The 27930-nt window shown below is 41.6% G+C and overlaps 1 pseudogene across 1 annotated transcript; it reads left to right on the top strand.

The window, feature by feature from the left end:
• The first annotated feature begins 477 nt into the window (after positions 1–477).
• LOC308643363 (KH domain-containing RNA-binding protein QKI-like) lies at positions 478–24764 on the top strand (annotated as a pseudogene). The gene is made up of 3 exons: positions 478–483; positions 12948–13098; positions 24096–24764. The product of its transcript is annotated as a KH domain-containing RNA-binding protein QKI-like (transcript).
• Positions 24765–27930: the final 3166 nt, after the last annotated feature.

Raw genomic sequence — 27930 nt, 5'->3', positions numbered from 1 at the left:
CATCTGCAGCCACAGGACTGGTCCAGAGTCATTAAAATGGTCTGTTTCCAGGCCCTTCAAAGAAAAGGGTCTCATCTTTTGATGTGAGTGAAACCAGAGACAAACTGACCATAGCAGAGCAAGGGCCTCCAGAGCAGGCGGCCCCAGGCTGCCACCAGTGGGAAATGCACATCAAAGAGCCTGTGGATGTCACAGAAGAGCAGCCTTCTGAGGACCTGAGACATCTGTGCCTGAAGATCTGCAAACAAAGCTGCACAGCAAGGGCATGTGGAGCTGCCTGGGGGCTGGTGGGGCCTGTTTCAACCTTGTCATTTCTACTTTTATTTTATTTTATTTTTAAATTGGTTGTTCAAAACATTACAAAGCTCATGACATATCATCTTTCATACATTTGCTTCAAGTGGGTTATGAACTTCCATTTTTAGACTTTTCAGTTGGATTTCTGCTCAAGAGTTTGCTTGCCAAGTAGATCGTGCCATGGCGGTGGGAAATGTGCAGACACCCTCTGCTTGGCTCTGCCTGTGTGTGAGAGAAAAGTCCTGGACAGCAAAACTTCCCAAAGACAAGCTGTTCTGAGGTAGAAGAGAATCCAGAGCCAGAGCCTTAGGGTTCAGAAGGGAACAAGGCAGCTGAGTCCCTTCCAGCAATAACCCGGTTCCCTCTGTGGCCACGAAGTCATTTCCTGAGTCAGAGCAAGTGGCTTGCTAGGACCTCATGGGCTGTCTCTGCCCCCAGCCACTCCACCTCTGATGAATGCCCTTTCTGATTTAGGGCCCTGGGGGAGGACCAGGAGGTTTCAGGAGTTGATTATCTCAATGAAGGACTGAGGAGCAGGGAAAAGCACCTCTTCACACATTTGCCTCAAAAGGCTGTCCAACCTGTAGGCACAGAGGTGCTCTGATTAGTTCCAGGTCTCTATGACAGCTAAAATCAAACTCATTTGCTGACCCTAGGACTGATTCTTTCCTCCTTTCCATGGTCCTGTGTATACGAGATAGTAATAATTTCCATATTAATCCAACTATTGTCCTATTTTTTGGGAAGTAATACAGTAGCCTTAGGGGCATGCAGCCCCCTCCCACCCAGCCTCAGGTCATGAAGCATTCTGCACTGTGACAGGAGTCCAAGAACATCTGGGAGTGCCTTCTTCTACCCAACCACAAGAGCAGCTGCTTCGGAAACAGCGACAGTACTGATTCATTCCCTACAAACTGAGGAACTAAGAAACAAACACTTGAGACGCCAATTAAGAGGTTTTAGTAGGTTTGGTAAAACTTTCATTATTAGCCATAAACAATCAGGTTTAATGAAGCAATGCATCTCCTCATAAAAATTTAAGTGATTATTAGAATTGTAGACAAAACATTCCTACTCACAGAAGGCCCAATGGTATGAAAACAGTAATTACAATGCCAAAAATATTAGTAAGTGTTAAATTTGACACCCAGAAAATGAAACACTTGGCTTAATTTTTGATAACATCACATGTGGAGACAAGACATGCCTGGCATCTCGATTGACACAAAACCTTGTTGTATTTTTTTCCCTTCAAACACATCTTGTGCTTTCACACTCTGCTTTGCAATAGGATTTCACCAATTTTGGCCTGGCTCCAGTTGGTCTGCAAAGCTTCACAGGCTGAAGTTATCTTCCCTTTTCCCCCGTGCATTACCTAAACTCCAGAGTTTGGTTTTGCCGTTATGCTTGTTTTCCTTTTAAATGCAAGTCTAATGCTCTGATCCGAAATACTGTTGCTTACTAGTGCCAGCTCCTTGCCCAGGAGAATCACCACGTTAAGGACAGAAGTGGGGATCTGCGACCCGCTGAGATTAGTTGAATCCTGCACCCTATACCCACGTGCATGGACACTAAGCAAAATGCAAAGTGAGAGTGATTTTATCTCTTGTCTGACATTTTTGGACAATCAAAAGATTACCTGGGAATGGTTTACCATTTCTATTTTAATACACCTCCTGTAATATATGCAGGTTTCTACAAACAAAAGGAACCCCACAAATTTCAGCCGGTCGACAGTCTGAAAGGGCCATCTCCTTGGAGCGCTGAAATCAGCAGCATTTGAACAAAGCAGCCTGTCCTTTTAAGAAAAACCCCTCTCTAGAAATTCTATAATTTCCCTGTTACAAAGGAGCCTTTTTCCAGGCACATAAAGTGCCAGTTTGTTCAGTGTGACCTCCGCTTTCATTCTATCAAGGTTGTATCTGATTACAATGTAAGACAGATGAAGGGGATGCCGTTCCAGGCAAAGAAGAAAAAAAAAGTTTCAGTCTTGGGTCACTTGCAAAAGTGGTTCATCACTTTTATTGGCAATGTTTTCAATATCATTCTGGGGTGGGTCTGCTGTGTTAGTCTCAAAAGATCTGTCTGGGGTATACTTTCAGGCGCTTTGATGTGCTTATTGAAGGTTCACCTGCACAGGTGAACACTGGGCTGTATTGCTGGGTTCCTCCTGGAGAGCAAGGTACAGAACCAGCCATATTCAGCAGATGTGGGTGTCAGCACTGCCTGCTCCTAACCACAGGGCGATTGGTTCCTGAGCCTGTGCTGGTCCACAGTCCAAATCCTCCAGGAGTTGCTGTGACTTCTGTAAAACTCTATAACTTAATAAAGAGCAATGCACATTTTATTGGTGTTATCACTGGAGACAGAAAACTATGATGGTATAGAGTCCAACAGAGCTGGGTTTGAAAACCTGGTTCAAATACCTAGTGATTATTGCTCTTCTGTATAATCTGTATTATGCAATGTCACTTGTAAGTGACCTTGGGCAAGTTAATTAGCTCTCTGAGTCTCCGCTTTGGCATCTACTGCACAGGATAGATGCTAAGGGTTGTCAAAAGTTAAATGAGATAATATATATGATTCCCTAGGTACAGTGTCCGGGACTTAGTAAGTGTTTAGGAAATGTCAGGTATGGTTATTACTTGCAGTTTTAGTAGTTTTAAGAAGGAGGGAAAGACCTGGGAGTTTCTATCTCGTTGAGGGTCATGAGAAGGAACGGAGTTTCGAGTTTAGTGCAATCAGTGTCATGGTCATTAGTGTTGGGCTTGTATCCTGTTCTGTGCAGACTTTACCTAAACCCACTTGTGACATGGAGTTTCTCAAGTACCAAAGTGGAGACAATCCTTCCACTTGCCTGACCTGTAGGACAACGTGTCTGATGAGGACAAGGACGAGATGACACACACAGAGCCCGTGGCGGGGAGCAGGTGCTCTGCAAGGGGCTCTCAGTGTTCCGGGCTGAATTACTTCCATCTCAGTGAGAAGCAGCACTTTGGTCAGCTCTACTGGAAAGCACACCCCAGTCCCCCATTGTGCCCTCATCCAACCCTCAGCCCTACTGGGAGCAGCAAATTCCTCCCTGGGGTCCTGTGGCCGCTCTGAACACCGCCAGCCATTCCTCACCCTGCAGTGTGGATCATCCTAAAAATAGGTCAAATCATGTGGCTTCCTGCTTGGACCCTCCTGTGGCTTCCCCTGTCCCAGAAAGAACTTGTGGCTCCCGACCTGGGCTGGCCCTGGCCTGTCTAGCCTGGCCCCTGCCCCCCTCCCCAGGCTCCATGGCACTCCATGTTCTTCTAACCTGTCGAGGCCTTGCTGGGCCTCTGCCTGGGCTCCTCCACCACGTCTTACCTGCTCCCCTTTCCTCTTCACTCAGCTGTCCATTCACACATCCTCTCAGAGAGGCTCCTAGACTGTCTGCTGTCCCCTCCACTCTGTCACCTCTGACCATCACCACGTCCTGGTCTCCATGACCCGTGTCACTCCTGGATGTTCTCCTTTTTAGTTTTCAATGTGTTTCTTATCTACCCCCCTCCCCCAGTTAAACCACTCTGAGATCAGGAGCTCTCAGGTACCCTTCAACCTTGTATCACTCGTGCCTACCACAGGCCCTGGCATGTGGCAGGTACTCAGTCAGTGCTGGATTAATGAATATTGATTGCTTGCTATGTGTAGGGCACTGGTTAAGGTGTCTGGGATTCAGAGATGAATGGCTGTTTTGTTCTCAGAGCAGATAAACATTGCAATGGAGATAAGCTTTGGATATTACAGGAGAACAAAGGAGAGACAAAGACACCTAAACAGAATGGGGAGGATGCTGGGGACAGAAGAATGGCCTGGAAAGACTGGATCTCGCAGACCGCGTACCTCTTCACATCGCCACCTCCTCAATCTGTTGTACCAGCTAGAAATGGGTGGTCTATGAAAGTGCTTTGTAACCAATGTCATTATTCTTGCGGTACGACATCTTTTTTGTAAGGATATATATACATTTGCTCTTGTTCCTCTGAACCTCAAAGCCTGTGTCAGTCTGGTTCCTTTCTTTTCTCTACTCATGCAAAGAAAGCCCCAGGCCCTCAAACTCCAAATTCAAGCCACAGGTGGTGAGTTTAAAAGAGCAGAGAAGCCGGCTGTGGGTCCTGCTCTGGGAAACAGCTTCAGCTGATGCAGGAAGGTGATTCCTGCAGCCAGAGCTTGCCCACCCCTCACGGTGTCATCAGGGAGCTGCTGGTGGGAAGCTCCCACAGACACACACGAGAAGAATTGCCGTTAAAAATATTGTGACAAGTTATATGGCACACCAAGGGACACTCCTGAGTTCTCAGGAGTGAGGCAATCGTCCCCACAGCCATAAAAGTGCCTTAGAAGGGAGGACAGCAAGTGTAATAAAAGGGGGCATGTTGTCTGAGCCCATAAAAGAGGCGGGTGATTGTGTAGTTACAGTCCTTCATAAAACCCTTCAGCACAGCAGAGGGAGAGAGAGTGGGCCAGCAGGCGGTACCACCATGGTGCTTGCTAACCTGGACAAGATCAGCTGGCTGAAAAACAACAGGACCATGTCATTATTCTAGAGAATAAAGGCTGGCCTTGGGGAAGTGACCTGTCATTTTAGATTCAGCACAAGACACAGTTCAAGAGTAGAAAACTTGCTGGACTATCGTCAAGAGACCTGAGCTCATGGCCTGTTTGATCGGAGTTGCTGTGTGGCTTGAGATAAGCCACTCAATGAGTTGGAGTGATTAACTAGTTGCTATAACAGATGGTTCCATAATTTTGAAATCCTAATATATTAAACATTGATTTTCTCTCACATCACCATTCAGCATGGGTCAACAGAGGACCCTCCCCATGGTCATCAGGAACTCGACAATGGGTGCTGCCTTCTCTGGTGCACGACTCTCAAGGTCATCTTGGGTATCACCCTCCAATCTGCAGGTGGGAAAGAGGGAGAGGACATGGAGGATCACAAGGGATATCTTAGGGATCCAGGACTTAGAAACTAAAATTATCAATCTTTCTTTCCTTCTGAGTACAAATGTGGAGAAGGGGCAGAAATTCCACAGTAAGATCTCTCATGACAAGAAGGAGAGAAAACCCATGCAGCAGCTGTGGATGCATGGTGACAGGGACTCTGCAGGGCTGACACTGTGGGGCTTCCTCCCCTGGCAGAGCAGAGGTTCCCCAGACTTCCTTCTCTTTAGACTGAGGTACTGCTCCCGTTCTCCTCGATGGCCCAGGCTCCAACCTCTTGGGAGAGGGTTTTTCTTGATCTGTAGTTGGCATTGGGAGAAGGTCTTCTTGGGACTTGTGCACTGTCTGGAGCCTGCCCTTTGCCCTTGGACCATAGGAAGATCAATGGTTCTTCTGTCTCAAATCATCAAGGATCTCTGAGTCTGAGCTTATGGGTTTTCCGGGGTAATAAAATGCTCTGCAAACCTCAGGGGACTTCTGATCTTTTTTGCTTTCAGTCAGTTCCATGTACCAATAACCATAACCAAAGCTGTTTCTGAGACATGCTTTCAATCTATTATATTTCTTTCCTTCCTCACCCCACTTCCTTTGTCTCTCAACATCAGGGCACATTGAGGCTGCTGCCAGAATTAAATGAAGTGGCCACAATATTAATCTGATCTTTGTGGCAGGGTTTGCTCTGACGGCTTATTTAGATCAAAGATATTCTTGGTTTTATTTCTGCCATTTGGAGTGTCTAGAATCAGCTCTTCTGATCCTCTGAAGTCCCACATTTCTATAGTCTCTCTACTTTCTTTCATTTTTGCTCATAAAACCAGCTAATGGTCTCCTGAGTACATCTTGTTTATGCAATGCCTCGTCAAACAACTGGTATGAGCCAAGCACTCCCAACATTTGATTTTCTACCAAAGATGCGGCCTTTGTAATTTCCAATCTAGTCCACACAAGGTACTCTGATTCTTGGATCTATTTCTGAACCAAATAATAAAACAAGGGTTTCAGGAGAGGATAAATCCCTCCGGGTATTTTGAGCAGTAAGGGACTCAATAAAAGCAATTGGGATCTTGCTCAGTCTTTGGAAGGTCAGGGAATCTGCTGTGCCCTCTGTTGAACCCTCAGAGATGGAGATGGACACATCAGCTGCTACGCATGTCCCATCAGGAGTGGTTCTGAGTACAATGAGTACACAGCTGCATAGCTTGACATGACCCAGGGAATGAGAATACAGGCTGCCTAGTGTCAAAGCAGGAGTGCTACACAGTTCCAGGCACCTGGGTGTGGTGATGGTTGGCATCTGCAGGCCACACTTAGATGGTTGTCAGCAAAACTTACAGATAACAACAGTGCTCTGGTTGAACGACAGCTCTGGATTCAAAGCTAGTAAGAAGAATGTCTCCTTTTCCATTACTTCCAAATGAAGCCTGGACCCCTTGGCATGGCACAGGTTCTTCATGATCTGTCGTTTACCTTTCAGCCTCTCTCATTGGATACTCCTCCCATGTTTTGCTGCTATCAGACAAAATTAATCTGTTTTTTCAGATATGGTACACACTCTCCTTGCCTGGTTGTTGGCGGCCCACAATGCCCTTGCCTCGAGAGCTCTCCTCATCTGAACAAAATGGAAAACATGTTTTGAACTAAAATAAAAATGAAAATCCAATTTATCAAAAATGTTTTAATGCCCTGAAAGCAGTGTTATGAGAGATCTATTGTACTGTGTTCTTAAATCAATAATCTAAGTTCACACCAGAAGAAACGGGAGAAAGGAAAGCCACTTAAGCTTAAAGCAGAAGAAAAGAGATAATGAAAATTAGAACAAAAATCTAGGAAATTGAAGGCAGGAAACCAATAGGAGAAAAAATATAGTTTGTTGGAAAGATCAATAAGATTAATGAATTTCTCTATTCATCCTAACCAAAGGGAAAAGAGAGGGAGTAAGATAGAGAGAGAGAGAGATACATAGATAAAGAGAGACAGAGAATACACATTACCAGTATCAGACATGAGAGGTCATCACTACTGATCAGATGAATGTCAAAGGATAGAAAGAAATACTGTGAATATGTTAATTTGATGATTTAGACCAAATAGACCAACTTCTTAAAAATACATAAATTACCAAAATTCACACAAAGAGAAATAGATAATCTGAATTTGAATCAATAACTAATAACCTTCAAAAAGTGAAAAGAAAGCACCTCTGTCAGACTTTACTGGTGAATTGTACAAATGTTGAAGGAAGAATTGACACCAATTCTCCATAGTCTCCTCCAGAAAATAGAAGTAGAATAACCACTGTCTAGCTCATTCCATGAGGCAAGCATGACCCCAAACCAAAACTAGAATAAGAAGTTACAACAAATGTACAGACCATTCACACATGCAAAAATCCTCAACAAAAAAATTAGCAAATAGAGTTCGACAATGTAGAAGCAGAATTATCCAGAGTTATATAGCTTGAGCAAGTGAGATTTATTCTAGTTGTTAAAGGATAGTTCCACATTTGAAAAAGCATCATTATAAACTACCATGTCAACAGGTTAAAGAAGAAGAAAAATCATACAATCTTATCAATTGATGCAAGAAAAGCTTTTGACAATATACCTATTCATGATAAAACTCTCAGCAAGCCAGGAATCTAAAGAAATTTCTGAACTTCAGAAAAAAACAGCTGCAAAAGAAATGCAGCCAATGTGGTACTTAATGGAGGGACAGTTGGTGCTTTTCTGCTAAGGTGAGGAAGTAGGCAAGGATATTCTCTGTCAACACTATTCAGCTTCACACCAGAAGTCTGAGGTAGTGCAACAAGACACTGACAAATAATCATAATAACAAATGTTATTGTGGAAGAGAGAGAAAAGAAAGGGAATAAAAGGGGTACAGATTGAGAAAGGAGGAAAAATGTTTCTGTTCACAGATAAAGAATAGCCAAACAATTCCTGGAAATCATAAATGATTATAGAAAAAATGCAATAGATTAATATAAAAAAGTCAATTGCTTTGAAATTTAAAAATTAGTGCCACTTGTAGTAGCACCCCCAAAAAGAATTATTTAGGTATAAAACTGACAAAATACCTACAGGACCACAAACAGGATACAATGGAGAATGACAAAACTTTAATGAAAGGAATAAGAATATAAATTAAATGAAGAGACTGGGTTGCTCAGCTTTTTGTTGGTGGGACCAAAATACCCAACAAGAACAGCCTATTGGAAGGAAGTTTATTTTGGTTCATGGTTCAGAGGTGAGTCCGTGGCTAAGCGACTGCATTACTCTGAGCCCAAGGTGAAGCAGAACATCATGTTGAAGGGTATGTTGGAGCAGTACTGCTCCATTCATGGCAGCCAGGAAGCAGAGACAGGGAAAAAGCCACAAGAAAGAGGCCCATATACAATGTAGCTCTCAATGACCCACCTCCTCCAGCCATGCCCCACCTGCCTACACTTACCACCCAGTCCATTCAAACTAGGGTGGACTGATTAGGTTACAGTCTCACAGTCCAATCATTTTACTTTTGAACTTACTTGCATTAATACAATAACCTTTGGGGTTCACCTCATATCCAAACCCAAACAGAAATATTCAGTTCCCTAGTTGGAGAAATCAATATTGTTAAAATTTCAGTCCTTCCCAACCTGATCTATAGATTTAATGCAACCTGATCAAAATCCCAAAAGGGCATTTTGTACCTGTCTACGAAATGACTCTGAAGTTTATATGAAAAGGCAAAAAACTAGTAAGAGTCAACATAATACTAAAGAAGAAAGATAAGAAAGTTGGAGGGCATATAGTACCCAATTTCAAGATGTACTTTCTTGTGGATAACTTTTTAGATATAATACGAAAAAATGATCCATGAAAGGAATGATGGATAAATTGGATTTATCAAAATTAAACACTCCCACTCATGTATAATACTTCTAGGAAATTGTAAACCCATACAATGAAGGAAAATACTTACAAAACACATATTTAATTAAAAAACTTGTAGCCAAGATAGGCAAAGACCTCTTTTAACTCAACAAACAAAATCAAACAACTCAACTTTTAAAAATGGGCCAATAACCCAGCAATGAACAACTCAATTAAAAATGTAAAGTATTTGAATAGATGTCTCCAAAGAAGGTATATAAGTGCCAAGAAACTCATTAAAAGATGTCTCAAATCACTAATCATCAGGGAAATAGCAATGAGATATTACCTCTCACCCACTTGGTCATTTACTCACACACACACACACACACACACACACACACACACACATACATAACAAGGGTTAGTGAAGATGTGATGGAGGGAAAACTTATTTAGTGTTAATGTGAACTTAATAGCACAAGTCACTATGGAAAATAGTATGGTGGATTCTCAAAAAGTCAAACATGGAATTACCTTAGTATCTAGCAATTCCACTCCTGGGTGTATACCCAAGGCAACTGAAAACAGAGCCCAAAAGAGATCTCAATGCACCCATGCACACAGCAGTATGATTTGCAATAACCAAAATGGGAAATCAACTGAAGTGTTCCTCAACACTGATTGTATAAACAAACTGCGGCACATATACACAATGAAATAACATTCAGCCTTCAACATGAAGAAAATTCCGAAACCTGCTACAACACGGTGAACTGGGAAGGCGTCACGTTAGTGAGATAAGCCAGACGCTCAAGGACAAATAGCATTTGGCTCCGCTCACGGAGTTTCCAGCATAGTCAGATTCACAGAGAAAGTGGAATGGTGCTCATCAGAAACCAGGAGCGGGAGGGAAAGGAAAGTTATTGTTACATGTTGTTATGGTTTGGATGTGAGGTGTCCCCCAAAGGGTCATGTGAGACAATGCAGGAAGATTTAGGGGAGAAACTATGGGTTATGGAAGCCTTAACCCGTCAGTGAATGAGTCCCCTGGTGAGATTAATTGAGTGATAACTGAAGGTGGGTAAGGTGTCGCTGGAGGAGGTGGGCTTCGGGCGTGTGCCTTTGGGGTATATATGTGGTACTTGGCAAGTGGAGTCTCTCTCTCTGCTTCCTGATCATCATGTGAGCCACGTCCCTCCACCACACTCTTCCGCCATGATATTCTGCCTCATCTGGAGCCTCATGGAATGGAGCTGGCTGTCTATGGACTGAGACCCCTGAAACCATGAGCCCCCAAACAAACATTTTTTTTTCCTCTAAAATTGTTCTTTTCTGGACAGCAGCGAAAAATCTGACTACAACAAATGGGTAGAGTTTTAATTTGGCAATACTAAAAACGTTCTGGAGTTAGATGTTGGTTGCACAATAATGTGATGTAATTAGTGCCACTGAACATATGCTTAAAATAGTTAAGATGGTGAATTTTATGCCATGTATTTTCTTCCTACAATAACAATGGACAAACACTTCACAAAAGAAAATATCCAAATGGGAATTAATCTTATGAAAAAATGTTCAACATCATTTGTTTTTTTGGAAATTACAAATTCAAGTAATCAATTATCATTATATGTCTAGTACAGTGGTTTTTAAAAAGAACTGATAATACCAATTGTTGGCAGACCTGTGAAGCCACAGGAACTCTTCTTCATTATTAATTAGAATACAAAACAATACAGCTACTTCTGCAGTTTCTTACAAAGTGAAAGTCAGTCTTACCATGTGATCTAGCAATTGTGCACATAGATAAGTAACAAAACTTATCTGAAAATGTATATGCACATAGCAACCTACACATGGAGGTTCACAGCAGCTATATTCTTACTCACCACAAGCTGAAAGCAGCCATGATGTTCTTCAATAGGTAGATGAATAATCAAACTGGGATACAACAATGATGTGGAATATTATTTAGCAATGAACAGAAATGGAGCAGAAATGAACCATCAAGGCATGGAAAGAAATGGAGGAACCTTAAATGTATTTTGATAAATGAAAGAAGTCAGTCTGGAAAGGCTAAATATTATGTGGCTCTGTGTAGAGAGAAGATTAAATGATCAATAGTTGCCAGGAATTTCAGGAGGCACAGAAAAGTGATGGTTTACATAAGAAAAACACAAATTTGGGGGAGCTACTCTGTGGTGTTATAATGGTGGGTACATGAAATTATGCATTTTTCAAAACACATAGAACTTTACAGCACAAAAAGGAAACCCTAATATATGCAACTACAAGTCATTTAGAAGGACAGCGGAAGACAGGGCGGAATGTGAATGCAGTGTTCCCCAAAGACTGTGTGTTGAAGGCTGGTCCCCAACACAGCAACGTTCAAAGGCGAGGCTTTGGGGAGATCAATAGCTCAGGAGGGCTCTAACCTTATCACTGGATTAATTCGTGTGATGAATTAATAATTGGGATGGATTATTGAGAGGTGGAGGAAACTGCAGGAGGGGGTCGTGGTTCAGGAAATGGGTCTCTAGGGACATACTCTAGAAGGTATTTCTTGTCCCTGGCCCCTTCCTCCTGCCCTCTTTCCCATCGGCCACAGGCTGAGCAGCTTCCTCCACCAGGCCCTTCTGCCCTGAAGTTCCTGCCTGCAGTCAGTGGATCATGGACTACACCTCTGAAATCATGAGCCAAAAATAAATCTTTCCTTCTCTAAGTCATTTTTCTCAGGTATTTGACAGAATGCCAAAAAGCCAACAAGCACAGAAAAACTGTCTTACAAATATATGAGACAACCTCCCTGAAGGGGTAGGGGAAAAGTTGCTGACCTGGGGCTTTAGAAACACTGGAGTCTGTAAGGCTGAGGACCCAAGAAACTGCACCAAGCCCTGCATTTTAGTCGATGGTGCTGTTTTCTATAGGGACACAGGCTAAAACCCCCAGTGCCACCATCATGAAGATCAGGATTTAACAATTAGGGAAGACATGGAGTTATGAACCTAGATTTAAATCTTCATGAGCTAATACTGATATAAATAAGGGATTAGGTAAACAAGGTGGGGGGATAGAAACACTGTGAATCACTTATGTAGATGAACTTGCCCTTGAGGAAGTAGAGCATGTCCCCCTTCCTCAGGCGTGGACCGGGCATAGTGACTTCCTTCCAGAGGAGATGCATGGAAGGGGAAGCCATAACATTACAGTGCAGAGCCTCCTAACACTCCTTCAGCCAGTGACCCAGGTCAGCCCCAGGTGTGGTGTCCTGCTGGTAATGCACACTCTGGCATGTGATGGCCTCCTGTCTCTGCAGTCTCCACAGCCCTGGTCTAATCATGAAACAAATACCAAAGAAATTCAAATTAAAGGAAACTCTTGTGGGGTGTGGTGGCACACCCCTGTAATACCAGCATCTCGGGAGGCTGAGACAGGAGAATCGCAGGTTCAATGTGAGCCTGGACAATGTGGCAAGATATTGTCTCAAAATTAAAAAAAATGAAAAGGGTGGGGTGTATCTCAGTGGTAGAGCACCAGTCTAGCATGCAGGAGTTGCTGGCTTCCGTCCCTAGAACCACACACTTACAACACACACACAAAAGAAGTTCTACCAAACATCTGACCAGTCCTCTTCAAAACTGTCAAAGTCATCAAACACCAGGCCAATGGAAGAACCCCTCCCAGCTGAGAGGAGCCTGAGGAGGCATCCTGGGGGGAGTCCTGGGAGGGATGAGAGTGCTGGGTGAAAACAAAGAAATCTGGGGAGTATGTGGACCTCAGCTGACACTGAGGTGTCCCTGCACACCCTTTCTCCCATAGGCCACGGCTCAGAAGGATGCCACATTAGAAGGAGCTAAGGCAATGCTCTGTTTAAATCACGTGGCCCTGGAGAAGACTCGTGGATTCCTTGGGATCCTCAAAGACAACTTGAAGATGCTGGTCCAGACGGTTCAGATGATAGGACGCACAGGTTAGAAGAACTTCAGTCTGCCAGCCAAACTCCTAAACACATCTTCTCTGGTTTCTGTGGAAAGGAGAAGGTAAGGGAAAGACGAGTGTGGTCCCTGGGAACCATACCCCAACACTGGCATTGTGCAGTGTACAACTTGAAGAGTCAGGCACAACAGCCCTGAATGGGATATGAATCCAGTTTAACTCCTCACCTTGCTTTTCTTACAAAGAACGTTCTTTATCTCAAATTGAGTCTTTCTACTTTTGGGGGTTGTGGGGAGAAAGTCTGAAAAATCCTCTTTGTAATATTACCTAGCAGAGGTTTTCCACACTGTTTGATTTTTATGTTCTCACTTTGCCAAAGCACAACGCTGGCATTCCTATGTTCATTTTGAAAATATTCTTTGAAATGTTGCAGATCCACCAAATACCAGAGTCCCTGGGCCCCTGATCTAGTGTAGCCCATGTGTGGGCTCCATCTACTTCAGTGGCACAGATGGGGTGTTCTCCTTTTCAAGTCAAACCTGAACTTGCCTGGCCACTGTCTGTAGTTCAGGAACAATTGGAGGAGGGGGAGGTAGATTTATAGTGGAACATCTTTGGCCTGAGGAAAAGAGAGTCTTGATTATGATTCTACATTTGACACTAAGAAGGTCAATAAGACAGGAAAAATCACAATAGCTTCCACAAGGGCTTGGTGAGGTCCAAATAAACTAACAGACATAAGTGCCCACCAGATGTAAAGCAACTTAGAAATGCAGGGATCCCCCCCCCCAAAAAAAATGTCAAAAGTAGCAATGACGATATTGTGCTCATCTCTACTGGGGGCTTTCCTGTGGATTTCAGGGACACCTGCCAATCTTTACCCACCGTGATCCCACCAGGGTTCTCTGAGGCTGAATCTGACCCTGAAACCCACTCCACATCCTTGTCTCTCCTTCCACAAAGTCAAATGTTAATATGCTGAGCTCCTTTGTGCTCCTTGTTAATAGAAGTGCTTGTCTTTCAGCAGTGGCCTTGCTGTCATCAGAAGGGACAAGTGGGGACGTTTGGCATTACTCCAAGTGACAGACTGGAAGCACATCCCTCCCTTCACTAGCCTTGGGTTCACTTTCTGGCAAGAATATCTCAGAAGGAGAGCTTCGGGGCTCACCTCTCAGCTCTGTCCTTCAGCGATGGAGCACACTGAGCCTGCTAAGCAAATGCATGAACCAGTGGTGGTGGTGAGGGGGTGACGAGCACCTCCCACGTCCCAGCACTGTTCCCAAATCTCCACACGTGCCAACGCGGCCAATGAGGCTGGCGCATCATCAGCCCCACTGCGCTGATGTGATCCAGGTTCACAGCTAAGAAGCTTCGGGGCGGAAATTTGAGCCCAGTAGTCCTTGGTACAGAACCCAGGCATGAAGCCTCTGTGTTATGCTGCCTCATAAAGAAAGGATTTTGAAGTGGCTTGATCCCACGTAGGATGTCTGCTTGGTCGTCCCAACTTTCCTCCTTCAGTCCTTCTGTTGTGGCCTCAAGGCACAGGGCACAACTCACAGCGTTCTGAAGGTGCCCCCGCCCTTACCCAGAGTCTTTGCACATGCTCTTCTTTTAGTCTGGGGGACGACTGTCCAGATCGCCTGGCTGAGGTTTAACAGCCTCAGGACAGCTCACAGTTTCTTCCTCCAGACCGCCTTCCCTGGGTGTTCCCCCCACCCACACTCTGCCTCTTGCAGATCTTTGTGTATGTTCTGGAGATATGATGCCATGGGTAGGCTCTGGAACCTGCTCCCTGGGTTCAGATCCTGACTCTGACCCTCGCTGGCTGGCTGATCTTGGAAGTGTATCTAAATCTCTTTGCCTTTTTTTGTTTGTTTGTTTTAATCTGTAAAATAGAACTGATAATGCTGTGGGAACAGTGCTGGGAACATAGTAAGAGCTTTAGAGTCCTCACCACTCAACCCCAAACACCCTGAGGGTGGAGACCACGCATTTCTCCCCAATCTGAGACATAGGACAGGGTACGTTTTGGCACAACTGGCACAGAGTGAGGCTGGGCATCCTAACAACAGGCTCTCCAGTGACAGAAGATTTGGGGTCCTCTGGAGGGGGGCTGCTAGTCTGTTAATCCTTAACCAGCAAGTGTCAGTGGAAGGGCATTCAGAGGAAGCCAAGAGAGAAGCTGGGGTTACGTAGGCAGAGTTCAAGAGTGAGGCCAGCCCTAGGGCTGAAAAGGAGGAGTCCAACTTCAGTCCCTGAATGGGCATCAGGAGAATATAAACTGTATCTGGGGCTGCAGTGACCACATTCTGAGGGTCAGACTAACACAGGGTCACCCCCAGGACACAGGCAAGAGCCAAGGAACAGAGAGGACCTCACTGGGAAATGCACTGGAGGAGGCTGATTGTATGTGGAAGCACGGAAGACCATGCTAGTTGAATTTCCTTATGGAGAATGCGCTGAGATTCAGATGAGGGAGCACAGTGTGAGAAGATGGGGCTCCTAGTATCTATTTTCTTCTCCCAGCATGACTGCATGGGCCACCTGCTAATCTCAGGGAACTATTTACCACTGTCCAGAAGTCATCCCTGGGAAGGCTTCTCTATCCTCGGGTCTTCCAAACATGCCTGCACAGTCTTATCTGGAATTTCCTCCCACCTCCAGCCAAATTCTTACTTCAGGAATAATTTTCTATGTGGTCTTGCATGAGCAAAGGGGGCACTTGTTCGCTTCTCCCTGCATGGAGTATGGACTGTCTCCTTGAGGAGACTCTCAAAGTGACACTGACTCTCACCAGCCTCAATTCATTCCCCTGAACCTGGAATACACCTTGGTTCAGAGGCAGGATCATCTCTGCTTGAGGAATCCTGACAAATTATTTTTAAGAGCTCAGCCCTAGAAACTATGACACTGATGAATTTCACAGACAATAAGGGACTTAAAGTTGTTTTGTCCATCAGGGCTGAATTCTGGTGCTTTTAGACATGCCACATAAAACATGGATGATTAAAATAAACATGGCTATTAATGGTACATTGCAGAACGAGATGTGTCAAAAACAATGTTTGAGGCTAAAATTGGTAGTAAATCCATAAAAGTATAAGTAAACAATGAATAAGTAAATGAAAAAGTAATGAATATGTTGAATAAGTAAACAATGTATAACGTGAAATGCTTAAAAGCATGTCAACAACAAGAGGAACATTAAATGAAATGCCAAAGAGGAAACTAAAGTCCATCTGGGAGGTACTGAGATGACTATGAGGAATGTGAGGGTCCATGGTGACCTTATGCTGAGTCACTTGTCATCAGTGGACTCTCAGCAGGGAGCTATCCTGCCCATGGACAGGAACATGGAAGGGCAACAGACCATCTAAACTAGACCCAGATTAAAAACAAACAAACAAACAAACAAAAAAAAAACAGCTCAGAAGAATTGGAAGAGTGGCAAAAGTGTCACCAACTTTTCTCCACATCCTCGCCAGCACTTGTTGTTTGACTTCATAGTGGCTGCCAATCTTACTGGAGTGAGATGGTATCTTAGGGTGGTTTTGATTTGCATTTCTCTGACTGCTAGAGATGGTGAGCATTTTTTCATGTACTTGTTGATTGATTGTATATCCTCCTCTGAGAAGTGTCTGTTCAGGTCCTTGGCCCATTTGTTGATTGGGTGATTTGTTATCTTATTGTCTAATTTTTTGAGTTCTTTGTATACTCTGGATATTAGGGCTCTATCTGAAGTGTGAGGAGTAAAAATTTGTTCCCAGGATGTAGGCTCCCTATTTACCTCTCTTATTGTTTCTCTTGCTGAGAAAAAACTTTTAAGTTTAATTAAGTCCCATTGGTTGATTCTTGTTATTAACTCTTGTGCTATGGGTGTCCTATTAAGGAATTTGGAGCCCGACCCCACAATCTGTAGATCGGAGCCAACTTTTTCTTCTATCAGACGCAGAGTCTCTGATTTGATATCAAGCTCCTTGATCCATTTTGAGTTAACTTTTGTGCATGGCGAGGGAAAGGGATTCAGTTTCATTTTGTTGAATATGGATTTCCAGTTTTCCCAACACCATTTGTTGAAGATGCTATCCTTCCTCCATTGCATGCTTTTAGCCCCTTTATCAAATATAAGATAGTTGTAGTTTTGTGGATTAGTCTCTGTGTCCTCTATTCTAAACCATTGTTCCACCCGCCTGTTTTGGTACAAGTACCATGCTGTTTTTGTCACTATTGCTCTGTAATATAGTTTGAAATCTGGTATCGCTACACCGCCTGATTCACACTTCCTGTTTAGAATTGCTTTTGCTATTCTGGGTCTTTTATTTTTCCATATGAATTTCATGATTGCTTTATCTATTTCTACAAGAAATGCCATTGGGATTTTGATTGGCATTGCATTAAACCTATAGAGAACTTTTGGTAATATCGCCATTTTGATGATGTTAGTTCTGCCTATCCATGAACAGGGTATATTTTTCCATCTTCTAAGATCTACTTCTACTTCTCTCTTTAGGGTTCTGTAGTTTTCATAGTATAAATCTTTCACCTCTTTTGTTAGGTTGATTCCCAAGTATTTTTTTTTTTTTGAGGATATTGTGAATGGAGTGTTTTTCCTCATTTCCGTTTCAGAAGTTTTGTCGCTGATATACAGAAATGCCTTTGATTTATGCGTGTTGATTTTATATCCTGCCACTTTGCTGAATTCATTTATTAGTTCTAGTAGATTCTTTGTAGACCCTTTTGGGTCTTCTAGGTATAGAATCATGTCATCTGCAAATAGTGATAATTTAAGTTCTTCTTTTCCAATTTTTATGCCTTTAATTTCTTACATTGCTGGTGGGACTGCAAATTGGTGCAGCCAATTTGGAAAGCAGTTGGGAGATTCCTGGGAAAGCTGGGAATGGAACCACCATTTGACCCTGCTATTGCCCTTCTCGGACTATTCCCTGAAGACCTTAAAAGAGCATGCTACAGGGATACTGCCACATCGATGTTCATAGCAGCACAATTCACAATAGCTAGACTGTGGAACCAACCCAGATGCCCCTCAATAGATGAATGGATAAAAAAATGTGGCATCTATACACAATGGAGTACTATGCAGCAATTAAAAATGACAAAATCATAGAATTTGCAGGGAAATGGATGGCACTAGAGCAGATTATGCTTAGTGAAGCTAGCCAATCCCTAAAAAACAAATACCAAATGTCTTCTTTGATATAATGAGAGCAACTATGAACAGAGCAGGGAGGAAGAGTAGGAAGAAAAGAGTAACATTAATCAGAGACATGAGATGGGAGGGAAAGGGAGAGAAAAGGAAAATTGTATGGAAATGAAGGGAGACCCTCATTGCTAGACAAAATTACATATAAGAGGTTGTGAGGGGAATGGGAAAATAAACAAGGAGAGAAATGAATTACAGTAGATGGGGTAGAGAAAGAAGAAGTGAGGGTAGGGGGGATAGTAGGGGATAGGAAAGGTAGCAGAATACAACAATTACTAATAGGGCATTATGTAAAATTGTGGATGTGTAACAGACGTGATTCTGCAATCTGCATTTGGGGTAAAATTGGGGGTTCATAACCCACTTCAATCTAATGTATGAAATATGATATGTCAAGAGCTTTGTAATGTTGTGACCAACCAATAAAAAAAAAGTGTCACCAACTGGAAAGTGATTACAACCATTGTTCAGGGAAGTCAAGGGTGATACTTTTCCCAAAGGAGATTGAAGAAGGTTGAATGCTGAACCTCCAACTCCTCAGAATCTTCTTTTGTCCCTACAGTTGATTCGAGTGTCTTCCTATTAGTATTATGCCCAGAGGATTCATAATTTGCATGGTGACCAAACACACACTTACCCCAAAAATCTATAGATGAATGAGAGAGGTCTCAGAGAGCCCAGCTGTGATGTGCATTTGAGGACAGAAATCAATGAAGAGAGATCTCTCACATGGGCATTCAGGGACTCTTATGGTTTGGATATAGATGTCCCACAAAAGCTCGTGTGTGAGACAATGCAAGAATCTTGAGAGGAAAAATGAAGAGGTTGTGAGGTGTAAATTAATCCATGGTTAATCCAATGATATAGGTGGTAACTATATGCAGGTAGACTATGGCTGAATGAGGTTATCACTGGGGATGGGACATTGGGGTTTATATTGTGTTCTTGGTGAGCTGAGGTCTCTCTGCTTTCTGATGGTCATGACTAAAGTTGCTTTTCTTTTCCATGTCATCTGGCCATGAGATTCTACCTCACTTTGGGCCCAGAGCAATGGAGATGGCCCTATATGGACTGACACTTCTGAAAGCATGAGGGGGGGAAAATTCCTCCTCTAAATTGTTCTTGTTGGGTTTTCATCACAACAGCAACATATCTGACTAATCATGGACCAGGAAGACCATTCTATACTCAGAAAGCTGATCTATGCTGCTAAATTCTGTGGTAAATATCCAGATGCCCCATCTAGTACTACTCATTCCTTACATTAGGTAAAGTGAACAGAGTCAGATGTTCTCGTTACTGTGGATTATGAAAGAATTGAAGTATCAGAACCATGCTGGAGGTGAATCCAAGGACATATGAACAACCTGAGCTCTCCTCTCTATGTAGTGGCTCAACAAATACACGTATGCAGGCATAAGTCACAGGATTGCAGGGCTTCACTTTTATCCTCCATGGCTAGTATAACAGAAAGCATTCCTCCTACTACCAGAAATATACATATAATCAATTTTGAGAAATAAACTGAAGCTATAAAATTTGTAACTAAAAAAGGCACCATATCCCACCCGAGATAACCAGAAACTCATTCCTATATCCATATGATATCCAGGCCACATCCACTAAGATAAAATTATCCAACAAACCGCCAAAACAAAAAATGCTCATCTTTCCCCAATAAGATAATAAAATATACTTTTTGACCTCAAGTATGTTAATTTCCCTCCATTTTGATGTCATGTAAGTTAAATATTGAAATATAAATTAACTTCTTTTTTCTTTTTGGTACCAGGGATTGAACCCAGCATCACTAGAGCATAGAGCCACGTCCCCAGCACTATCTTGTATTTTATTTAAAAATGGGGTCTCACTGAATTGCTTTGTGCCTTGCTTTTGTTCATGCTGGCTTTGATCTCATGATTCTCTTGCCTCAGTCTCCTGAGCAGCTGGAATTACAGGCATGTGTCACCATGCTCGGCTAAAGTTACCTATTTTTAACACACTTATGTTAGATGACACTAGGATCAGACAGAGGAAGGAAATCATATTCAAATACATTCACATTAAAATAAATATTTTCCCGAAGAATTCTAATTCCTGTGTTCATCATTGATACTTTCTTCACTCCTCATTTCTAAGTCCCTTGGCCACCAAAAAGTGCTTTGGCTAGTGTTGATCTCTACCTCGTAGTGCCAGGTGGAATGGCCCAAATCATCACTGCAGACAATATAGGTGCACCAATAGTCTTGCTGAAGTGGATTGTGTTGATTTTATGACCTTAACTGCAGTCTAAGGAAGGAATAGAGAACATGCTTCTTTCCATGCATTGCCTCCTTATTTTGAGTCAGCAGTGGCAACCTAATTCCCCTGATTATCAAACCAATCATGTCCCAATAGCCCCAACTTGGTCTAGTGATTCCTTGTCATGAGTAGAAAAAGGGAGGCTTGGACACAGGTCACAGCAGTCATTCTTGTGTCCTCCATTTGGAACTAAGTCCTCTGCACTAGACCAATATAGGGTTGAATTACTGAAATAGGAAGCAAACATTGTGCTAGTGAGTCACTAGTGTGTGGAGTCACTCCAAGTCCCAGGTCCTCATTCCCAGCTCCAGGAATCCTGCCTATGCCACAAACATCATCATGTATTGGATATGGGTGAAACCAGTCACCAAAGTTCATCTTTGACTCCTCAAAAGCCAGTCAACCTTTTTGTCAGACCTGGTGTTTTAGGATGTTGGGTAAATGTAAGAGTAGTAATGGCAGGAATATGGCTTGATTGCTCCCCTTTATTGGCTGTGACATAAGCATTGTGCTCAGAAGCCCCATGTTGAATACCACGATGGTGGTTAAGGTACTCACGAAGTCCATGGATAACAGTTTTGGCAGAAGCACTGCAGGCAAGGAAAACAAGCTCCCTCAAGGGTAAATGCACGTTTCACTGAGAACTAATGTCAGTCTGCCATGATGAAAGGACTAGTGTCGTCAATCTGCTCTGAGGTACCTGGCTGCTTTCCATAGGAAATAACCTCAGATTAGAACTCAGGGTTGGGTTCGGCTGTTGCCACCTGGCTATAGGCAGGTCACCTCTGTGAGTGGAAATATGTTGTCATGACCACATGAATAATCTCTCTTCATGAAAGCATGGGCATTTTGTTCACGAGCTGCTTGGGAAAACATATGTGTGTCTAGGGAAGGAAGCCACCTGAGATACACCAATTGAATTAAGATCCACCTCATCATCAGGATCATTTCCTTCTCAGGTCACTCTTTGTTGAATTTGACCTGGTACCAAAATACCTTCATGCTGTTTTTGACATTGCAAACACAGAGTTTATTTTTTTACTCTAAAAGCATGATGATCAAAAAAGTCAATTAAAATCAACATTGCATTTCTATGAACACAAACATAACAACAGCAGGAGCTTGTAACAGTGAACAGTGAAAAGACTGCTTTTTTATACCCCCAAATTAGATAATTTATATAGCTTCTATCTTTATATATGAATATACAACTAGTGTAACTGTGCATCATGTATAACCACAAGAATGGTAAAATATATTCCATATATATATATATGTATGTATATATATATATATATATATATATATATATATATATATATATATATCTCCAAAACCATGCTATTGTCATGTATATCTATAAAGAAGAAATTATACTATATAGATTATAGATTTAGAAATGTTGTGTTAGTATATTACTTAAATTATGGACTTTCATAAGTTAGTTGGTCAAACTGTAGTTTTGAAACAAACATCATTTTCCTTCAAAGTTGAATTTATTCTAAAACTCATGAATCATATTTACATTATGTGGTTGTAAATACCAAAGGGTAAATGTTATTTCTGTTAACAACTCAGTGGTTAGAAAATTACCAATCATGCTTTGGTTATTTGGTTAAGGAAATCTACCTTAACAAATGTAAATGAGAAAATACAAAACAAATCAGACATTTCTGAGAAAATTTTACTGTCCAAATTAACATGTAACATATTTCAAAGAAACTACATGAGAAAAAGAATGTAAATTATATCATAAATAATGTTCATCCAATCTTTGTGGAAATGATACTTCTTTGATATAGTGGGTTATATAACATTATTAAAATAATTATGCATGTCTTTTTAATTTTAATGTGGTTAGGAGACATTGCAGAATTAGGTTTCACTGTATTATTATTAGACATTATTGGACTGGAGCCGTCAGGTAGCAGTAGTGTCACACTCACCTTGTACCCAAAGCCTCATCTCCACCCATGGGACATACATGGGACTCCTGGGAGAGTGTCTGGTACTGGAAACTTGTAGATATGGGGCCTTTACCATGTGCCCATGCAGAGTATTGGGAGGGAGTCTTGCTCTTGCTCCTTCCCAGATGCAAATTATCCACTATGCTGAGCCTCCTTGACCTTCTGACTGGAAACCACACAGTTATGGCCTCATGTTCAAGTGATGACTGATGTTGTTTTGTACCTACCAGCAACAGGCTTTGCACCATGAGCTGTAATTCAAAAGGTGTGCAATTCTCTACAGCAGGTGACATGATTGTTCCCAAACTCCCATGGTCTACATTAGCATTCTTCTGCGGGGCTTGCCCTAAACAGCAGATTTTGTCTCCTATCACAAGTCCTCTGTTAGCATACATCTAGGGGATAAGATTGTCCATACAGCTGGGCCACCAGAAACACTGTGGCATATGTCACTATATCTCCTTATAGTGTAATATATACACATTCCTCAACTTTCACTGTAGTTTATAGACAAGCCTCCATGGGGCTCAGCCCTGTGCTCAGAGCAGGGGCCAGTGCAGAGAGGCACACTGAGTCCTCAGCAGACAGTGCCCACGGGTTGCCTCTGCCCATTCCTCCTGTCTGGTGCTGGTGTCATGGCATTGGGTGAAGTGATCTGTGGAGTCTGGAATATGGTCAGGGTAAGTGGTAATCCCAGATAACCTGATGCAGCTGGTGAAGGACAAGGAGCTCTTGAGCAGCCTGTCCAAATTCTACAGGATCTTCAGCCACTTCCAGCAGTTGACAGAGGAAGAAATTAGCAGAGTACCTAAAGACATGTACACACAATAAATGGCCACACAAAAAAGAAAAAGAGTGCAAAACTGCCTGATTATGTGGGAACTATTGTTCAGTTATGAGAGAAACTAAATGTGTCTGTAAAAGAATATTCAGATTTTTGCGACTAAAAAAATGGTGTGACCACTTTGGAAAGCAGATTGGAGATTCCTTAGAAAACTTTGAGGGAACCACATTTGACCCAGCTTTCCCACTCCTAAGTGTATATGCAAAAGACTTAAAACCAGCACACCATAGTAATGCAGTGACATCAGTGATCATAGCAGCTGAATTCACAGTAGGTAATCCATGGAAACAACCTAGTTGCCCTTCAACAGCTGAATGTATAAACAAACTGGTACATATGCAGAGTGGAATATTACTGAGCCTTAAAGAAGAATGAAATTATAGCATTGGCAGGTAAATGGACAGAGTTTGAGGCTATCATGGAACAAAATAAGTTCCAAATATATTCTCTGATAAGTGGATCAGGTCCATAATATTCTGGGGGAGAGTCAAGGAAAGAATGAGAAATTTTGGATTGAGCAGAGGAGAGCAGGTTGAGGGGAGGGTGTGTGGGGGTGAGATGGTGGAATGAGAAAGGCATTACTACCTTTTGTATGGTATGATTTAACAAATGGAGTGACTCTGCATCATGTACAACCAGAGAAATGAAAAGCTGTGCTCTATTTGTGTAAAACAAATTCAAAAAATTTAAATATCTAGATTTTAATTTTCTTGGTAGGAACTTTGGCCCCAGAGGATTTACAGCTAAAGAGCTTGAGACAGAAAATGGATGTAAGACAATGGCCTGAGGCAAAGGCTCAGTAAGAGATAAAGCGAAGGAGGAGCAAATAGAACAAACTGAATCGGGGGCATATACATGAAGATTCAGATGTACTAATCACTGTAGAAGATGCTCAGAATACAGCAAAGAAAAACTAAAGACAGCAGTTATGAGCTTCTGATTCTGAATGACACCTGCAGAGGTGCCAACATGAAATCACCAACCTTGCCTTTTCTCTGGTGGCAACAGCCCAGCTGCTCCAAGGATCATACCTGGGGCTGCACCTTTTCTCTCACCAGTGACCCTGAGTACTCGTCTCCAGCTGACCCTACCGTAATGCCTTTGATCAGACAAATACAGACCTCTGTCATGCCAAAAGGAACTCCTCACACTACTGCTGTGATTGTCCCTCCAGGGCCACAGGCTGGGTTGATCTACACACCCTACAAATACCTGACATGTTGGCATCAGCCACTTCAGTCCTTGAGTACCCTATTGAACTGAATGGTGTGTGAGGTGCAGTGTCTACTAAAGTTCGAAGGCACAGTATGTGTCTCCATCCTTTCCAAAGGATTGTGACTGAAGGTGGAGCTGACACTGGCAACTAACCTATGAACTTCTATCTCTGAACTCTTTGCCCAATAATGACCTGACCATCCTGCCTGCTGATCACTTAAGTGATCATTGCCTTTGCTTTCCTGTGGTCAGTGCAGCAAGATGAGGGACTTGTTTGTTCATTTGTCTTACCATCTAGGCAAACAAAATACAAATAAAACATTGTCTTCCAGCTCAGCTTTTTGTCCACCAACTCCACCCCTGTGTGGATGAAAGTGGTTCTAGAACCTGTACTGAATAATAGTAAAGTATTAGGGACCAAATGATTCCAAGCACTGATCATCTTTCAATGTCTACCCCAAGAGACTGGTAAGAAGGCTTCCACGGGAGACATATGGCCCTTGACTACACAGTGACAGAGGGAGTAACAGTGAAAGAGTTCTAGGAAACTCTTCTTCTCATAGAAAAGTCACACTCTCTCTGAATGAACTGTGTGCTGATGCAACATTCATGAACTTGGTCAGGCAAGTCTTGGTGAAGTGATTTGAAAAGTATTCAAATTTCATGTACTGTTCAGTCACTACAGTGCCCTACAAGGGCAGAAGGTGCATTTTTTAAAATACATTTCCTCTCATATCTGAAGTATACGAAGATTATGCCATGAGAGAAAAACTTAAGAAGATGTTTTAAAAGTAATGCAAAGAACAAAAGTCCAAAAAATGATTTTTTAAAAAATTTCAGAGTTATTTAAGAGCTAAAATTTAAGAGTTATTGGGATAGAAGAAGGCTTAGAGGACCAAATCACAGGAATATATGATCTATTCAATGAAATAATACCAGAAATATTTCCAAACATGAAGAATAAATTGGAAATCCAAATTCAAGAAGCCTACAGGATGCCAAATGTACAAAATCACAACAGAGTCACATCAAGGCACAGTATAATGAATATGCCCAACATACAGAATAAGGAGAGAATTTTAAAAGCCACGAGAAAAAGGAATAAGATTACATATAGGGGAAAACCAATTGGGATAATGGCAGATTTTTCAACCCAGACCCTGAAAGCTAGAAGATCCTGGAACAACATATATCAAGCTCTGTAAGATAACTGGTGCCAACCAAGAATCTTATATCCAGCAAAATTAAGCTTTAGATTTGAAAATGAAATAGGAACCTTCCATGATAAACAAAAGTATTTATAACTGGACAACTGGTGCTACAAATCATCCTTGGCAAAAGATTTCATGAACAGGAAATGAAAAACAGCAATGAAAATCAACAGAGGGAGGTATGCAATAAAGGAAAAAACTAATCAAAGAGGAAAACCAAGTCAAGTTAAATAACAAAAATAAACAAATATGGCTGGAAATACAAACCATGTCTCAATAGTAACCCTAAATGTTAATGGCTTATACTCAACAACAACAACAACAAAAAGACATGGGTTGCAGATTGGATAAAATAAAAGACCCAACAATATGCTGCCTGCAGGTAACTCATCTGATATGAAAAGACATATACAAACTAAAAGTAATAGGTTTGGAAAAATCATACCACTCACATGGACTGTGTAAGGAAGCAGGGGTTTCCATACTCATATGAAATAAAGTAGACTTCATGTCAAACTTAATCAAAAGGGATAAATATGGACATTACATACTGCTCAAGGAACCCTACACCAATAAACCATAGCAATCATAAGTATATATGCCCCAAACATTGGTGCAGCTATGATCATCAAACAAACTCTTTTCAAGTTCAAGAGTCAAATTGACCACAACACAATAATCTTGGTTGACTTTAACAGACCTCTCTCACCACTGGATAGATCTTCCAAACATAAGTTGAATAAAGAAACTATAGAACTCAATAACACAATCAATAACTTAGACTTAACTGACATATATAGAATATTTCAACCTGCACCAAGTGCATACACTTTCCTCTCAGCAGCACATGGATCCTTCTCTAAAATAGACCATATAATGTGCCACAAAGCAACTCTTAGCAAATACAAAAAGTTAGAGATACTACCATGCATTTTATTGGATGATAATGGAATGAAATTGGAAATCAACAACAAAATAAAAAACAAAATGTTCTCCATCACTTGGAGCCTAAACAATATGCTACTTAATGAACAATGGGTTCCAGAAGACATCAAGGAGGAGATTAAAAAATTCTTAGAAGTAAATGAGAACATAGACACAACATATCAAAATCTCTGGGACACTATGAAAGCAATACTAAAAGGAAAATTCATTGCATGGAATTCATTTCTTTAAAAAAAAGTCAAAAAATATATGACCTCACACTACATCTCAAAGCCCTAGGAAAAGAAGAACAAATCAGTAGCAAAAGCAGAAGAAGACAAGAAATAATTAAAATTAGAGCTGGAATCAATGAAATCAAAACAAAAGGAACAATTGAAAAAATTGACAAAACAAAAAGTTGGTTCTTTGAAAAAATAAATAAAATTGATAGACCCTTAGCCACGCTAATGAAGAGAAGAGAGAGCTCAAATTACCAGCATACGTGATGAAAAAGGTAATATCACAACTGACACTACAGAAATACAGAGGATCATTAGAAATTATTTTGAAATCTTAAACTCCAATAAAATAGAAAGCATTGAAGGCATTGACAGATTTCTTAAGTCATATGATCTGCCCAGATCAAGTCAGGAAGATATAAACAATTTAAATAGACCAATATCAAGTGAGAAAATAGAAGAGGCCATCAGAGGCTTACCAACCACGAAAAGCCCAGGACCGGATATTTACACAGGCAAGTTCTACAAGTCATTTAAAGAAGAACTAATACCAACACTCTTAAATTTATTTCAGGATATAGTAAAATAGGCAGTCATTCCAAACTCATTTTTTGACGCCAATATCACCCTGATCTCCAAACCAGGAAAAGACACATAAAAAAAGAAAATTTTAGACCAATGTATCTAATGAACATAGACGCAAACTTCTCATTAAAATTCTGGCAAATCTAATACAAAAACATATCAAAAAGTTTGTGCACCATGATCAAGTGGGATTCATCCCAGGGATGCAAGTTTGGTTCAACATACGGAAATCAAAAAATATAACACACCACCATCAATAGACTTAGAGGTAAAAATCATATGGTCACCACAATAGACACAGAAAAAGCATTTGACAAAATACAACATCCAGTTAAGTTCAAAACACTAGAAAAACTAGG

The sequence above is a fragment of the Spermophilus citellus genome (assembly GCF_964194105.1).
Source record: "Spermophilus citellus genome assembly, chromosome: 3".
Lineage (NCBI taxonomy): Eukaryota > Metazoa > Chordata > Mammalia > Rodentia > Sciuridae > Spermophilus > Spermophilus citellus.
This window is presented reverse-complemented; position numbering and strand designations above follow the sequence as displayed.